This window comes from Morone saxatilis, unplaced genomic scaffold (genome assembly GCF_004916995.1).
Source record: "Morone saxatilis isolate NCDOM2014 unplaced genomic scaffold, NCSU_SB_2.0 Contig23, whole genome shotgun sequence".
In the NCBI taxonomy this organism is placed as follows: domain Eukaryota; kingdom Metazoa; phylum Chordata; class Actinopteri; family Moronidae; genus Morone; species Morone saxatilis.
This window is the reverse complement of record NW_023339796.1, coordinates 6,518,007-6,527,813: the sequence shown is the minus strand read 5'-3', so window position 1 is coordinate 6,527,813 and position 9,807 is coordinate 6,518,007. Positions and strand designations below refer to the sequence as shown.

At 37.5% G+C, this 9,807-nt stretch overlaps 1 protein-coding gene across 1 annotated transcript in view; it reads right to left on the bottom strand.

The window, feature by feature from the left end:
* The window catches only part of LOC118334808 (netrin-G1-like), a 50,422-nt gene that overhangs the window by 39,327 nt on the left and 1,288 nt on the right, over positions 1-9,807 (bottom strand). The window lies entirely within an intron of this gene.

Below are 9,807 nucleotides of genomic sequence, written 5' to 3'. Positions count from 1 at the left end.
TCCCACCATGAGCAAGCACTTGGAACAGAGGTAACGATAAAAGGACGTTGGCCATGTTATATTTTGTCTATTTATTAATGGCGCGATTTACAGTGTGGCATCAAATCTAAAGTTTGGAATAAATTTGGATAGGAAGGAAGTTGGACAAAAGTCTAGCCATTTGTAAGATTTGTCGAACAGTAATTAAGAACAGAAGTAGCGTGACAAATCCTAACACTCACCTGGTGAGACGGCGTGCTGACACCTATGCAGGCATTGAGGTGTCAGTGGATGCTTATACAGCTAGCACAAGCAAAAACATGCAAGACATGGACATGTTAAACACTTAGTAAGCAATTTACTATGCAACTCACAACAGTTTAAACAAACACAAATTTCACACTTTTTAGGCCATATAGTGTGGAACAATTTAAAACAAACAAAAAGTGTAATTCATTTATTACGCCAGAATGACTCCACACTAACAATATGCTGATGAACTATTCTAAAATAATTGCATTTTTGATTTTAAGCTAGCTTCATATAAGCAGCTTCAAAACACATGAAAATCTGCCACTGAGGGATTCTAAGTGCTCTCTCATTGAGAAGAAAATCAGAGGACACAGACCCAGTTCTGAGCCCTTTTTGACAATGAGATGCAGGGGTCATCGCAGAGAAATTGATAGAAACTGGGATGAAATTGAGAGAGCGAAAGAAAGAACAAGAGACAGCGAGAGTGAAATTGCTGCATTGTTCAGTGTGTTAGCTCATTGTGTGTCAACTCATCCTCCATCTTTTCAATCTGCATAGTTATTAGAGGCTTTTATTAATTTGAAATGCCAAAGTGAGGAATAAAGCATTACTGAAATGTCACCCTTTCACTGAGCATGATAAAATCACACCAGCCACTTTTGGAAACGAACATTCTTCCCCACTGTACTTTCATCCCTACATCTCTCCCTCTCCTTCTCTCTCTTTACAGCACAGTCTCTTTCACTCTTTCTCAGAGATCGATATGGCCTGACAACATGATGGCTGGGTTTCCTAAGGGGAGGTGGGTCGCAACAGTTGCCTGTCATCTCACCATTATTTCTCCCTTTCAAGTCTTTCCCCTTCGACTCAGTTGATGATTTCTCAAAATAGAAAATAAAAAACGAATACAAAAACATAAAAATTCTGCCCAGTAATGCTTGACCTTTTCAAAAAAACACAGACAGTGTTTTGACTTCTGGGGGATTTTAGAGGTAACACAATACAAGGTTGATGTGCTGTACATACTAACAGCCTTAAGGCATGCTTTAACAGTTTGGAGAATGCACTTATTTGCTTTCTTACCAACAGTAAGATGAGAAGATCAATATCAATCTTACGTCTGTACATTAAGTATAGAGCTGCAGATGGGATGTCTTTAGCCTAGCTTAGCATAAAGACTGGGAAGAGGAAGAAACAGCAGGTTTGGTATCTCCAAAGACAAATGGTGTTCCTCCATTATATAAGTGAACCACATGACATATGATTGTGTAAAATAATAATAAGGTCAATATGATTTTAAATGAATTTAACTTTCTTACTACTGAACAGGACCAAGAACTTGCTCTTTCACTTTGGCTCTAGCTGGAGACACAGAAACCTCGCTCCAATATGTAATTCAGCATTTTTATTTATGTATGAGTTAAACAGACAAGATACTTTTAATAAATAGGACTATAAGACAATGTCTTGGTTTCAGCTCTTGGAAAGGAAGTGACTCATCATATTACGCAAACTGATGATTTAAATATAAAACTGTTTTTTTTTTAACATAGATTATATGTGTCAGTTCATGAAAATATAGTTTGAAATTATAAAGCTCATTGCTGTAATTTAACTTCATACTTACTGATTACTGCTACACATTGGTGCCAATTAATATGAACTGTGAAATCTGTGAGATCTGTTTCCAGAGCCTGAAATTTCACTACAAAACACTGCAAGAGACACTACAAACTTGTGTTAATAAACAATATTTTAGTCAATGTTATATTATAGCACCTTTATAAAAAAAAGCTGTCATTGTAACACAGCTGTATTCACACCAACACAGACTTTTGAGGTTAAAGCTTTCAACTTGTTCCTTTCCCATGAGAGCACTGCTTGATTGCTTGACACTCCTCAGTCTGGCCAAAATTATAGACAGTGTCTTCAGGGAGGGGAAGTCCTTCACATGCACACGCACTTCCTTTGGCAGATGAGTGAGCCAAGTTGTGTTTTTTGGGCAGATACAGAGAGCCAGCCTGCCAAATAGCTTTAGAGTAATTCAATTACTGTATCTTTTACAAGAATCCCATTCAGCTTGTCAAGCATAAAAGGGTGCTGAATGGGTGTACAAGCACTGAAGTCTGGCAGAGCGAAAATAATTTAATTTGATGGTGAAAGGATTCCTTTTATTTCTAAAATTACAGTGTGGACAGTCACCGCTTTACCCTCTTATTTCTTTATTGAAAAGGTAGAAGAGCTGAGATAGACATGGCAAAACGGGAAAGGCAGGAACAACATCACCGCTAGGAAAGTACTTTTTTTGAAGCTCTGAATTACTGTCGCTCTTTAAGAACTACAGTTTCATTGGTATTGACAGACAACACACACATGTTGAAATAAATCATTGTTTCCAGTGTACTGAGGTGTAAAACAAACACAGTGATTCATTTATGCTTGTATTGCAGTATGCCTTTGCCAAGCGAGCGGCAAAGAAGCGTTGGCATGTGAGTCTACAGCAAATTAGTTAAATGTGGCTGGACTACGGGAAGAAAGGAAGCTGAGTCATATGGTGAGGTAAGAGGATTCCCTTTGAATCACTCTAAAATACCATCTTATCTCCAGCAATTTGGGTCCTCAAGCAGTACATGCAAATGAGATTAGTCTTTGTCACCCTGTTTCAAAATTCAAACCTAAAGGGAACAAAAAAGATTTAATATCTTATGTATAGTTTGTTGATGTAGAACTCAAAAAGAAATGAGAAGTAGGGATGCAGTCGGTTCACTCTGAGTTTTGCTTTTTTTTGCATTTTCAAATGTAAACCTAAAACTACATTTGTGCATAAAGATACAACTGACTAAATTATACAAAGAGGGTCCAAATGTAACATTTAATGTAATGTTAATTGGAAATCCTTATGTCAGGAACTGTCAGGAAATACTGAATAAAAAAAAGAAAAAAAAAATACTAACTCACTCCTGAATAGAGATAGAGCTAGATATAGCTCTAAACCAAAAGCGGACAAATAATATACGACTACTCTGTCTGAGTAATTGAGTACACAGTTTTTAAAAAGATACCTCTAATGCAGTGGCTTAAACAATATATATACTCAAGTACTCTACATAAATAAAATTTTTAGGTACTTAAATATATTTTTCATTTTCTGCTACTTTATAGTTTTTCACACTATGCAAATATTTTACATTTATTTAATAACTGTAGTTACTAGTTACTTGGTAGATTCAGACATAAAATCCAAAAGCTAATCAACAAGTAAACTATTATGTTTTTATAGCAGTTCAATTGAACCCCACTTTTAACAGCTTGAGCATAAAGTGAGTGATGTACACATTAATGCATCAATTCAATAAAATAATATACAGAATGACCCATATTCTTAAAAAAAAATTCTTCATAAGTACTTTTACTTTTGGTACTTTAAATGTATCTTGATATGAACACTATTGTACTTATATTTTAGACTTTTGAATGCATGACTTTTACTTATAATTCACTCTGTTGATACTTAAGTAAAATATCCAAGGGCTTCACACATAGGCCATCACTGCTCTCACAGCATATGATGCGGCCAAAAGACCAAACAGTTTACAATATTACACTATTGACAAGATGCAATGTTTTTTTGCTTTTTTAAAGCTGCACCCTTACATCTAATGGAAGTATTAGTATGATTGCAGCCATTGATAATACTATACTATATTATAGTCCAGCTGGTCAAAAGCTACACTGAACTGTACTTTCCACACTGCAACATGCTGCTACAATTTACTAAAGCAAAATGAACATACAGTGGGATCACCTGATTTATTACTTTCTTATCAATGTAGTTATCAACGCAGTTTCTTGGTTCAAATAACGACCTCGCTTATATGTACATGTTTATATTTCATAAAAATGTAATCATTGCTTATGATGTTAGGCAAGATGCTCTTTATTAAACCCTGAGTATTCTAGATGTCCTGTGCAATACACATTTTCTCATATAGCTCAGTCTGACATACTTGGTATAGTAGGTAATGTAAAGTCTTCCACAAGAGTTGAAATAAAAGTATGTGGGTTTTAGCATTTATTGACCATGTCATAATAATCAAATGTGTTCTGATATTTCTACTGAATTTATTTAAATGTGCTTCAACACCAGCTGTGCTTAGTGGAAACGTATCATATCAAACACAGTGGACAAACATAATAATAAAGTACATCAAGGTTCTCTGCAACTGTGGGCAGCTTGGTTCCATCATATACGTCAGTACAAGTGTTTACATATTTGAAATACAATATAAAAACTGTACAATCTGTTCCACAGAATGATTACTGCTTATAAAACTTGAATTGGCAAAAGAATGTATATGGTTATCAGACAACATTTGTATTAGTGAAAGACAGCCTGATGTTCTTTGACAAAGGGAAACCTACAATTATAATAATTTATGCTGAGAAAGCAAAAATCCTGCATACAACTTCTGACTGAGATTTTCAAGTGGCCTATTACGTCTGCTTTGAAAAAAAAAAAGAATAAAGCACTTATGCATATCGTTATACGCACTCCATTTCAGACAGCAAACATGCATTCAAATGTTAAGCTGTCCAGAAAGACTCTGTCTAGTCGAACCACAAAGCCCATCACTTTCTTTTATATCTCCATGCATAATTCATCTGTCTTTGTATTTACAACCCTCTAAGAATTAACCTGTCACAGATTCCAGGGAATAATGCCGACATATCTCTATCTGTCAAGTGCTCACCTCATATGGAGCAACCAACCTCCACATGTTCAAACAAGGCATGGATATTATGCATCATCAGCTGACAGAAAACAAGGGACAAGGAAATTAAAAAGCCAGGAGACAAAAGAGATGGCAGGCGAGTGAAAGAATAAATGATGACTCCCCCCTCTCTGGAGTCAGGGGACATGTTGCATGTCATCTCGGTGTCTTGGTACGCAGTGGTGCGGTGATGATGTGCTGGGCAGGGCCAGTTCAGAACAGAGTCAAGGGCACAGGGTTGACAGGAAGCTAAACGCTCCAACTGTTCCCTGTCCCCAAACAAATATATGGATGAGTGAATCCCCCCGGCCCCCAAGACGGAAGGGTACAGGGATCAAAGAGGGGCAATGTCAGTTTATGGTATGACCTCTGAACTGCTCGGTTATTTTAGCAACCAGAGACTCTGACTGTTTATGATATTGATGCTCATACTGGTTTGCTACAGACACAGGCTCCGTGTCCAAAATCACTATTTACTATATAGCAAGTAGTATCTATGGCATGTACACTGCTTTGTGTTAACAATTCCAAAATGTGATGCATCTCCATTTTATACAGTGTAGGTTGTGTGAGACTGCATTTGTCAGTGATGACGCAAAATGATGATGATTCATAAGTTTCAGAATCTCAATTTACTGGTCATTATACAGTTAATGACTGAGGGAATGTGGGACAGATTTTGGGCATAGCTATGACTCAAAAAAGGAACTGGCCAGTTGGATGTAGAGGTGACCAATCCTCCTAAAAATGACATTCTTATTAGTTGGAAATAGCAAATACATAATTTGTAGGATATCTAATGTCAGCCAGGATACATTTTTATCAATATAACAAGGAACGTTGTATATTGAACACTGCAAGCTGTCCACTGTCAACATTTTGCATATCATGATTAAGCATGTGTGTATGTTTATGTTTAGACAACTTGAAGCTAGTTAAACCTGTATTAATTGATTCTTTTGGACACTTGGGGGTAACAAAAAAGCCAAACAAGACAGCAGACATGGAGCGATGTTAACATATATTTATATATATGAGTCCAGCATTCACTCTTTTCTTTTTTTGCTCCACCAACTCCTGAGGGAAATGTCTGACTCTTTCACTGCTAAATGCTCTAGGATTTTGACCAGCTAGGCTTTCTGAGTTCTGAGCCAGCAAACCAACACACTGTGCTTAAAGATGCTGAAAATGCTTCATAGAACTGAGGAGAACCTCGAATGTTTTAATAATTCACTTTCACATTACGAGTAGTATTTTTTTCACATTGTGGCCTTTTGGTTTAATACTGAAAAAGTCGATGATAACTTGACGCACAAAATAATTGATTTACATTTTCAGTATTTAACGTAAACCACAACCTTTTCCCAAATGTACGTGTTTAACTAGCCTAAACCTAGCAACATGTGAGATGCAGGACACAAACTCATGTTTCTGGTTACACTTCCTGAACTTTCTCAGAATGAAAAGAAATCTTGCCAGTGATTACCTATGTTTCACCCCAAATGTAGCTGGCAAAGCAAGTTAGGAGGATGCAAATATATTTTGTAGTCAGAGTTGAGGCACTAGCCATTCTGCAGATTCACTATTTCTGTCAATGACCTCACAGCCTACAGTATGTAGCAAAGGTTACATCCCTCTCTCTAGTCTATAATCTATTTCTAAAGTCGATTACGTCAGTTCTTGTGGGCATGTAAGACACAGATTGAAAGTTCACAATGACTCCCGTCATTGCCGGCAAAGATAAGTCTGCTGCATTGACTGTCAATAACGTGGCAGTCTCCGAGCAGCTTAGTGGGAGCTCTCGTCTCGTCTTTCCTTCCTAAGCCTCCGAGGGGCCCGTGTGGTGAACTGGCAGCCACAACTCCTTTCATCCATTCTGAGAGAGCCGAGTAAAGTTCAGAGGAATTACAGGAATATACCCAGTTAGACTCAGAGTAGCTGGAATAAGCATCATTACTGAATCAGTCTCACAAATGTTTATATATTGCCAAAATGACGTGGATGAATCAGCATGGCTGCAGATGCTGTGGAGCATGCGGGCCGATGACGACTGACTCAAAGCTCACATTCATTCATTTAGATCAACTGCCAGAACACTGAAGATGTTGTGGGAAGAATAGTGTCTCTCAACTTCTTCCTCCAAGATTTTCCCTGCCAAATTTCAAACCACCACTTTCACTAGGTGAAAAAGGCAGTCACAGTTAGAAATGCTTGACAGGGTGGTCTGTTTAAACAAAACAGAATTTATTTACCCAGCACATTCAGATCGTGAACATTTTAAGACATTGTGGCAGCCATCTGCCAAGCGCTTTTTTCTGTTATGGAATAAACATGTCCATGCCCATTACTTGGCAACAACAAATGATTTTGTTTTGCTCTAAATTGCATGAAAATTAAACCCCTCTCAATGAAGTTGAAGTAATGGCCTGCCACTTTTGTGAATTGCCATTTAATCCACCAAAACCAACCTGATTTGGACTTAAGAGAGGCAGCGAAGTGATGTAATTAAAAACACTCTCATGTCTGTTAACCATATCAAAAATTATTATGAGAGGTTTTAGATGCAGATGGCTTTCAGCAAGCATTCTTCTACATTAACAGTTATTTTTCACAGGGCCCATGTGGTGCTCTACTGTAATAACTGTCTCGCATACAACCATTCAAATGGGTCTAATTTGATCATTTTCATTCATCTATGAAATGCAGAATATCAAAAAAGGTTTTTTCCCCATTAGTCTCAAAAGAATGCATGAGTAAGACATATTACACACATTAATGGAACACTGCAATATTTCTATAAATCTAACTTCAATCTTAAATTACAGTGTATGTATTTTGGTATTATAGCTTGCACACTGCCTGGTACTGTATCTAGGTAAAAGAAAAAAAGCTTAAACCAGTGTTGTGGATGATAGTGAGTGACAGTGCACCACAGGAGAACAGCCTTAATACCAACACATTTTGAAGAACCCCTGAAGGTCTGCAGCTAAAAATAAAAACAGGGCTAACTCCCTAATGCAGAACACCTGTCCTAGACACTGTTTATCCTGGACTCTCTTTATTACTTGTCCTAAACATTCAAGAGAAAGCCTGGAATTAGAGCAAAAGAGAAAAGCCATCTTTCATCCAAAAAGAAATAACTTCAAACCTTAAGTTGTAAGAGATCCAGTCTTTAATGATTAATGCCCTTCTCATGAGCACAAACTATATTTGGCAGAGCTTTGTTTGGACAAAAAAAAAATTCCTTGAGCGACAGAGATAGGAATCATAAGCACAAGGCAGAGGGAAGGGAGGGGAGACAAGCCATCCAGGATTCTTTGACCATCCAGTATGAGGCAAACCAACTCCTGGGAAAAATGATTTGACTTGAGCTCACAACTGCAGTCAATTTGGCGATTGGCTAAAAGAGCTCATTTGCATGCCCCTCTCATCTCCAACAAACTCTCAGGAAGAACCGGTGGATAAGGTCACCGGTGTCAGTCTGCCTGTGTGCCAGCCAAGAATGTAAACAGATCAAACACACAACAGCCATTTAGGCGAGTGCAGGAGGAGCCTGTGCTCTTGATCATCTGGACAATGATGACCTCAAATTTGTGTTAAGTGATAGACATCCTGGCAATCAGATGTAGGGACATCTATCACATAATGAAACCTTTTAATCAAGTGAAGGTAAAGCTCGAACGAACACATGTTGGAGGTATGGGGATTGTATACGCTAACAGGATTATTTCTGTTGAGCTCTTGTGCAACCTCCGTCAAAAAAGTCTGGAAGCGCCCTAGGACTGATCACCAACAAGCATCGGATACATTATTTGTTAATGCTATGCTCTCATCTTCAAAGTAGACGCAGCTTTCATGGATTGTTACCATTGTACTATAATATAAAAATCAACAAATGTCCAGCAAAACCACTTTGTAATTGAATTGTAGCCCCTGTAGTTACTACCACAAAGAGTAATATAAGTAATTGGTAGACTAGCATTATAGAGTAAGAAGTGACCAGTGAGTGAACCAGTCTCCTTAAACAGCTGCCCTATAATTCTGTTAAGTAAAACTGCAGAATTCACTGGCAGTAAATCCAATATATACTGTATCATAAGTGTGTAACAATAACTACACAACACATTCTGACAATAACAAATAATGCCATAAAATAAATATAGTCAGTATATAATATGTAATGAATTATGAAAACAATTTAGGCAATATGTTTGTAGTATACTGAATATAAAATTATGGCTCCAAATAAACAGAACAAAAATATGACAAGGCATCTATAACTAGCAACAATTACTGCAGTAAAATTAACCACTTTGACTCTCTTTGTCTGTGTTTGGCTCTTTATGCTCCCCGTGTTATGTTAGTGTTGTGTGTTAGGGATAAACTACTGGGCTGATAAAGGTTTCACTGTTCGTTTTGATATAAAGCTTCACAGAACGTCACACACGATTGGAGATCGGCTCCTTTTTCATCCTACAGTGGCATTAAATGTCTCAATGCCATCTGGAGTTGTGAAAGTAAAAACTCGCCTTTTAAAGATGCCCATTTTAATTGGTAAATATTTACTTGCAGGAGCTCTCGGCGGGCATGCACACGACTTCTAATGAAGCACTTTAAAGCCTATGGGCTCCTGCTGCTTTCTTTGAGTGTGATTCTAAACAAATTCAACCTGGGGATGAACTGTTGATAATGTTTGATAAGGGCCAATGAAACACAATGCTAAACAATGCGGTAAGCATGCAGTGCATAACAACTGCACCAGTACAATTACTGTCACTATTAACACTGACCCCCCCCCCCCACC